Below are 7,989 nucleotides of genomic sequence, written 5' to 3' on the forward strand. Positions count from 1 at the left end.
TTTTTCCCCAGACAGACGTCGGTGACCAAGTTTAACTTGTACGCTGGGCACAGCAGAGGAGCAGCAGTGAAAGATTAACGTGCTGGACTCACCCTTCTTCTGGCGACGCCCCAGCCAGGAGACGCACTGAGGGCCGTGACGCGGCCGCGGGCACCGAGCGCGGTTCCCACTGACCTTCGGACGCTGCGTCAGAAGGAGGCCCATCTGCTTCCGGGTCACGGTTGACCGCGAGCAACGGAAATGATGGAAGCGAATCCCCAGATCCGGGGAGACTCCTGATGCAGGTCTTCTGCAAAATACAAGTGGCCTAAACAAACTTTCGAAAAGCAGGGATAACAGTTTACCAAAGCAAGTATCCGCCGAGAAGAAAGGCAGATCCCGGCATAAATGGGGCTGCTGTGAAGTCACTCAGGTCAGAGAGCCACTCAAGATACTGACCGAAGCCCACATCAGAGGGTGGGTCTATGTATATATGCTTCTCAGTATATGCATATGTATACGTGTATAATAGACAGATATTTATTAATTAGTATGTAAGATGCAAAGATACTAAAAATTTTAGCTAAAACAGACTCATAGCATGAGAATAGGTAAGAAGTTGAGCCAAACTTTAGGGAATTTAGAAATTGAGAAGGTAAGAGTTTAAATAAAACTGGACAAGTTCCCCCCCAATACCCCTTTCTCTTGTGGCCTTCCAACCTTTCCCCACCTCTTGTTATTGTATTTCCCCAAAAAGCTATTATTATCACCATAAATGGCCCAGACTATGACTCAAATCAGTTTTAAGGTATATAGAAAGTTGACTAGCAGTTCAAATTTTCTAATACCCAACTATCCCATTTTAAAGTAACCCTCAAGGAGGTGAACCATGAGAGACTATGGACTCTGTAAAACTATCTGAGGGTTTTGAAGGGGCAGCGGGCAGGAGGTTGGGGAACCAGGTGGTGGGTATTAGAGAGGGACAGATTGCATGGAGCACTGGGTGTGGTGCAAAAACAATGAATACTGTTACACTGAAAAGAAATTTAAAAAAAAAATTTTTTTAATAAATAAAAAATAAAGTAACCCTCAAAAAGAAGGGGAAAGTCTCATTACTGTGCATTAGTCCATTCAGGCTGCTGTAACAAACTACCATAGACAGGGTAGCTTAAACAACCAACATTAATTTCTCACAGTTCTGGAGGTTGGAAATCCCAAATCATGGGACCAACAAGTTCAGTGTCTGGTGAGAGCCTGATTCCTGATTCCCAGATGCAAGTGCCCCTATGTTTTCCAACATGGAAGGTCCTAGCGAACTCTATGGCATCTCTTTCACAAAGACACTAATCCCATCAGGAGGGCTCCACCCTTAGAACCTAATTACCTCCCAAAGTCCCAACCACCTTGCAGGTTAGGATTCCAGTATATGAATTTAGGGGGAACACAAACATTATATACCTGAACTAAAATGGAAAAAAAAAATGTATCTGCATAGTTTATATGATCAACATCAACTACAGTCACCAAATTAAGAATAAAGCACTAGGAATGCATCTATGTGTATTAAATACCCTTATCAAAGAAATAATCCATCATTAAGGAAAGTCTTTTACTATCATAGATAGAAATATGCTTTCTTTTTTGCTGGTGCATTTAAGTATTAGCTCTTTTGTAATTGTACACCTCCCAAGGCTACATAAAAAGTCTAATTATTCCAGAAGTAAATAAGACAGAAGGGTTTTCTTACACAAATGATTCTTGAAAATGACTTAAACTTCAGCACAGTTCCTTAATTATTCATTGTTCTTTGTTTCACTCATCAGCCCTTTTCTCTTTGTCTCACAATGAAGAGCTAACTTTCCAAAAGGGAAAGGAAAAAAAGCACTTTGGAAAAAGCACATAATTTCTCTGAGCGTGGAGCTCCTCCTATGCAGAACGGGAGAGCAGCCCGGTTGGGGTATTGGCTGCTACTGTCAGGGGGCGCTCCAAGCAACTCAGTCTTCACGACTTGGAGGTGACCATCCTCCCATTACAGGTAAGGAAACTGCAGTTGAGCTACTTGCCCATCAACACAGGGGAAGGGAGGAGGACATGGGAAGGTTCAAGTCCAGGGACTTCAGCACCGTTTGTGCCATGTGGCATCATCCTGTATAATCAACAAGTCAACCTCCTAGGATTCTTCTGCAGACCAAAACAGACAAATTACGTGAAGCATTTATTACCTTTTAAAGGATTACACAAAAGTAAGTTATCATTTTTATTTAAGTGAGTGATGAAATGAATATCCAGGGCTATTATGAATGAAATTACCTCAAGACCTTCACCCTTAAGTTGCCTGATTTGAGGGGCACCTGGGTGGCTCAGTCCGTTAAGCATCTGACTCTTGGTTTTGGCTCAGGTCCTGATCTCAGGGTCATGAGGTCAGGCCCTGCACTGAGCTCCACACTGAGCAGGGAGTCTACTTAAGATTTTCTGTCTTTTTCTCCCTCTGCCTCTCCCTGCTCACATGTTCTCTCTCCCTCTGTCTCAAAAATAAATTAATAATAAGAATAAAAATAAGAATAAGAATAAAATAAAAGTTGCCTGATTTGAGATGTCAAATGGGAGGGGAGAAAAAAAGATAGACTTTACATGTTTCACAATACCATAAAACATTATTACGGACATTATAGCTCACTATGAGTAAAATAAAGCCTTGAAAATATGTGATACCTTACAGCTTTGGTGGTCTGATTAAATCAGACATGAAAACAGTAATCTCTTTTGTGAGTAAGATTATCTTGGGTCAGACTATAAAATTTTTATTTTAACTCACTTCATATTTTAGGTCAGATGTAAGTTACCTTTAATATATATTATCTGTCACTTCCTAAGAAATTTGAAATCAATTTTTTCTAATTCATTTGAAAAACTGTGCTGCAATGATCAAAACTAATTGTTCAATCTTGAATTTAGCTTTATTCTACCAATAAAGAAACATAGCAACCACAAATTTTTACTTTTATTACTATTTCTTCTAACTTCAGTACTTTAAGAGGTATTTCCAATTTTCTTTTTTTTTTTATTTATTTTTTATTTTCAGCATAACAGTATTCATTATTTTTGCACCACACCCAGTGCTCCATGCAATCCGTGCCCTCTATAATACCCACCACTTGGTACCCCGACCTCCCACCCCCCCGCCCCTTCAAAACCCTCAGATTGTTTTTCAGAGTCCATAGTCTCTCATGGTTCACCTCCCCTTCCAATTTCCCCCAACTCCCTTCTCCTCTCTAACTCCCCATGTCCTCCATGCTATTTGTTATGCTCCACAAATAAGTGAAACCATATGATAATTGACTTTCTCTGCTTGACTTATTTCACTCAGCAGAATCTCTTCCAGTCCCGTCCATGTTGCTACAAAAGTTGGGTATTCGTCCTTTCTGATGGAGGCATAATACTCCATAGTGTATATGGACCTTAATAGATTTTATTTATTGACAGACAGAGATCACAAGTAGGCAGAGAGGGAGAAAGGAAATCAGGCTCCCCGCTAAGCAGAGAGTCCAATGCGGGGCTTGATCCCAGGACCCTGGGATCATGAGCCAAAGGCAGAGGTTTTAACCCACTGAGCCACCCAGGCACCCTTCAAATGGTTTTCCATCATTTACTTGTAATTGTGGCAGATTGAGCCACACCCACCTAAAATATCATTGCATAACATTCATAAAAATAGAAATGTATGATACATAGTTAAATATTTATATGGATATATTAAAGTCACAAAACAAAATAAATGTTAGAAATTGTTCTATATCAATGTAAAGCATCATAGTTTTATTACTTTCAATCTTGGAAACAGTTTGACATCCATGAAACATTCATTCATGGATTTCAAAATAGTTTTATTCCTTATACTGTGTCATATTTTAGACATTTTATATTCTTTTGCTATAAACTGCTTGAAGTCACCAAAGTAACTCGAACTTTGTTGAGTATTACTTTAACAAGCAAGAAGTTTGTGTGGCAAGTTGTGGAAAGTCTAATGGTATTCAATCAAAAGGACAAACAATACAATGTGGTAATATTGAAAGGTTCATGAAAGGTACGTAATTATAAATCCTCTGGTGGTGTTGGTTCTTGGCTAAGTAATTTCATTTGTGGGTAAACCTCAGGTAAACTAGAAACATTGAAGAAACTGCAGAACCAGATTCCAACACAACAGTAATTATTTGAAAGGCTATAATATATAATTTTTTCGAGAACTAAATGATATTCTAATATTTATTGTATTTAAGGATGAAGTAATAATTATAAGAAATTGACTGAATGGTAACTATGTTTTAAGTACTTACTAAAGGCTTCATGCCCGTTATAGTTAGAAATAAAGAAAATCGATTCAGTTGCACATACAAGTGATTTACATAGAGTTAGGAAATGAAATGGGTCATTAGGAATCTGTGTTCAGTCTGGTGATGTTTGATGATATTTTATTCCAGGAAGCTAAAAATCCTCCTATTTGGCTTTTTCACTAAGGCTAACAATGATTAATAGGAAAAGTGGACATGAAAGGCACCTTATTAATATTAGCCACTGCCTAAAACACTTCCAAAGCAAAATTCCTGCTGAAGCCGGCACAGCGCAGGCTGAAACCTTCCAAGGCCTTGATTTTCCTCCTTGCCTGGATTGCAGTGGAGCCTCCAGTGGTGGATGTAGTGAAGCACAGCAGGGAGAAGAAATAAAACAGACTCCAAGGGAACCACAAGTCACTTACTAATATCACAGAAGAGCTGCCAAAGAGGCAGAGACAAGCTATACCCATGTGAAATGCCATAGAATAATGGTCATAAAAAAAGAAGTGTGTAATACATATTTTAAAAATTAAAGCCATTTTCATTATGTTTTAATGTACAAATGACTTTTAATTTGGAAGAGTAAAGCAGCCAGCCAGAAATCATTCCATAGGGGTTCTATCCTAGCTGGGGAAGTGTGATAAATAACTTTATGTATCAACTGGGCCACACTTTGGTGCCCACTTCTTTGGTCAAATAGTCTAGATGTTGCTGTGAATGTACTTTGTAGCTATGATTTTCATTTATATTCAGTTGGTGTTAGAGCAGTGAGCACCATCCAATCAACTGAAGGCCCTAAGTGCAAAAACTGAAGTTTCCCAAGAAGAAGGAATTCTGACTCAAACTTGTAACATAGAAACCCTGCTTGAGGGGCCCCTGGGTGGCTCAGTCAGTGAAACATCTGCCTTCAGCTCAGGTCATGATCTCAGGGGCCTGGGATCAAGCCCCACATCAGGCTCTCTGCTCAGTGGGGAATCTGCTTCTCCTTCTCCCTCTGCCTCTCCCCCAGCTTTTGCATGCTCTCTCTCTCTTTCTTGCTCACTCTCTCTATCTCAAATAAATAAATAAAATCTCTTAAAAGGAAGGAAGGAAGAAAAAAAAAAAAAAAAAAGGAAACTCTGCTTGGGCTTCCCAAACTCCTAACAGGCCCCGCAGATTTCGGACTTAAGACTACAACATAACCCAAATTTCCGTTCTACCTGTATTCCCTGTAGATTTTGAACTTGTCAACTACACAATCATGTAGGCCAATTCCTTTGAGTATATATCAGTCAATCAATCTTTAAAGAGAAGAAAGAGCAGAACTCTGGATTATGTGGAATGGTTAATTTTGTAAGGTAGAGAGGGGACATTTAAGAAATATTTAAATATTTAAAATATATAAAAATATATTTTATAACCTATGGATGACATATTTATTTTCACCTGGTTAAAAAAAAATTGCTTAAAATGATCATATTTGTGACTGTAAAAGAATTCATAGTACATTCCCATCAGCAGAACTATTTCTAACTCACAATGCATTAAATCTGGTAATGTAAGAATGAATATGTATGAAAACTCAAAAGACAAAAATAATAAAGGTAAGTGATTATAATACAACCAAAAATCTCCTAAACTACTCCTAGGTCAAAGAGGAAATTTACATCTCTAATTACAGAGATCTTTGAGAATGTGGTGTATACCAAATGGATGTATTTGGCTTCACACTGAATGTGCCCCCCTAGTGTGGCAGTATTTGGCAGTGGGGCTTATGAGAGGTAACTGAATTGGAAGAGGTCTTGGAGATGGGACCCCATGAAGGGACTGGTGCCCATATTAGAAATAAAGAGACCAGAGCCCTCTCTTGAACTTATGCAAACACCATGAGAAGGTGGCTGTCTCCAAGCCAGGAAAAGGGCCCTCACCAGAATCTGACCATGCTGCCACCCTGATCACATATTCTCAGCCTCCAAAACTGGGAGAAATAAGTATTTATTGTTTAAGCCACCCAGTCTATGGTATTTTGTTACCATACCAGTAATAACCCAGGCTAAGACACAATCATCCTAATTTTCTGCTGAAGTAAACCAACAAAAAGAGAGTGGCTGAGAAAATTGTATACCATTGTGGAAAAGTCAGGAGGCATTTTAATTCCGCATTGCAATGTCAAGGAATGATAACTTTTAAATAATGCAGTTAAAATGAGATTATGAGTAAGAAACAATGTCAACCTCTTCCACCACTGGCCATGTCAGGAAGAGAGACCATTGAGGACAAACATCTACCCTGAATTGTTCCTGCAAAGAGAAATTATCTGGTCAAAAGTTAATTTTTCAGGAAAGAAAAATGCAAAACTGTACCTCTCATACAGGTGTAAAAACGAACATGTTATAGATTTTGTTTAACTCATTAATGAGGAAGCTGAAGAGGTGTCACAACCAGTTTCAGGAGTTAATATTACAATTCATTTACATTGTACAGATAAGAATTCTTTCACATTGCTTCTAGTTACCTGCAACTCGAATAGTTATAACACAGCTCCCACAGAATCCGAACCATATGATGTCATATTTAGAAAATAAGTAGAGGGGCTCATGGGTGGTTCATTCAGTTACGTGCCTGCCTTTGGCTCAGGTCATGATCTCAGGGTCCTGAGATCGAGCCCTGCATTGGGCTCCCTGCTCAGTAAGAAGTCTGCTTCTCCCTCTGCCTCTCCCCGTAGTTTGTGCTCTCTTGCCCTCTCTCTCACAAATAAATAAAATATTTTTAAAAAGAAAACTAAGTAGATGCTCCAGCAAATCGTTTGTAGATGTTGAATTTAACAGCTCTGGTTATAGTGACTTCTATATAATATGAATCATGTGCTACAGTAGATTTCTCTCATCCCTATTTAAAAGGTCATGATATTTATCCATTCAAGTTGAATGCATTGATATTTATATTACAGGCTGAAGAGAAAACCAGAGACCACTACAACGAGGCTGTTTATAATTTCTTTTCTTGAACACCAAGTTATCCTACATCCATCCTAAAAGTCTGCCCTAAACCATATAAACTATACAGGAAAGCTGAGAAATCTTCAGACATGAAAAAAGACAAAAGAATGATAAAGAAAACTTATGTGCGAGCTGAACATCCTTCTCCTGTTCACTCTGGATTTAGCATTTTTTAAGAATCTGATATTTTTCCCCTCCATGTGCAAATTCTTAATGAGTGCGAGCATGAGCATTTGCTTCTTTTACTTGCCCTGGCCTGGATTTCTAGACATTTTAATATTTGCAATAAATTCCTTTGAATTGGAAGCGAGAGGTTTATTCACATAGAAAAAGGTTCACAAAAGTCCAGACACCCTTGGTTACTTGTAACTATTCATGATTATATGTGGATAGTGGAATTGCCGTTCTTCTTATTTTCTTATTTTTGCTTTATTTATTTCCCATGTTTTCTACAATGAAGCTACCATGATTCAAATTGAGAATCAATAATTTTTATCTGAAAATTTTTAAAGGCCACTGGGAAATTTCGATGTCTCTTAGAAGCTTATGTTTGTTTCATGTGAAGGTACTAGGCTGAAAGCCTTAGGCCAGACATTAATTGATGTACTACTCATTAAAGACCTGTATAGTTTATAATTCTAATAACTAGCTATACCCTTCTCATACTCAGGGAACACAAGTCCCACTCACTCCATCTCCAA

At 38.4% G+C, this 7,989-nt stretch overlaps 1 long non-coding RNA gene across 2 annotated transcripts; it reads left to right on the plus strand.

Moving 5' to 3' along the window:
• The first annotated feature begins 219 nt into the window (after window positions 1-219).
• On the plus strand, window positions 220-7,566 carry LOC101674937. 2 transcript variants are annotated; one of them, XR_200077.3, is made up of 3 exons: window positions 220-456; window positions 1,803-2,014; window positions 7,240-7,566. It is a non-coding gene; the product is annotated as an uncharacterized LOC101674937 (long non-coding RNA). The 2 variants fall into 2 exon arrangements; XR_001180887.2 differs by lacking the exon at window positions 7,240-7,566 and adding an exon at window positions 4,495-4,798.
• Window positions 7,567-7,989: the final 423 nt, after the last annotated feature.

This window comes from Mustela putorius, unplaced genomic scaffold, assembly GCF_011764305.1.
Source record: "Mustela putorius furo isolate JIRA1106 unplaced genomic scaffold, ASM1176430v1.1 tig00000589_pilon_pilon_pilon, whole genome shotgun sequence".
NCBI classification, from domain to species: Eukaryota; Metazoa; Chordata; class Mammalia; order Carnivora; family Mustelidae; genus Mustela; species Mustela putorius.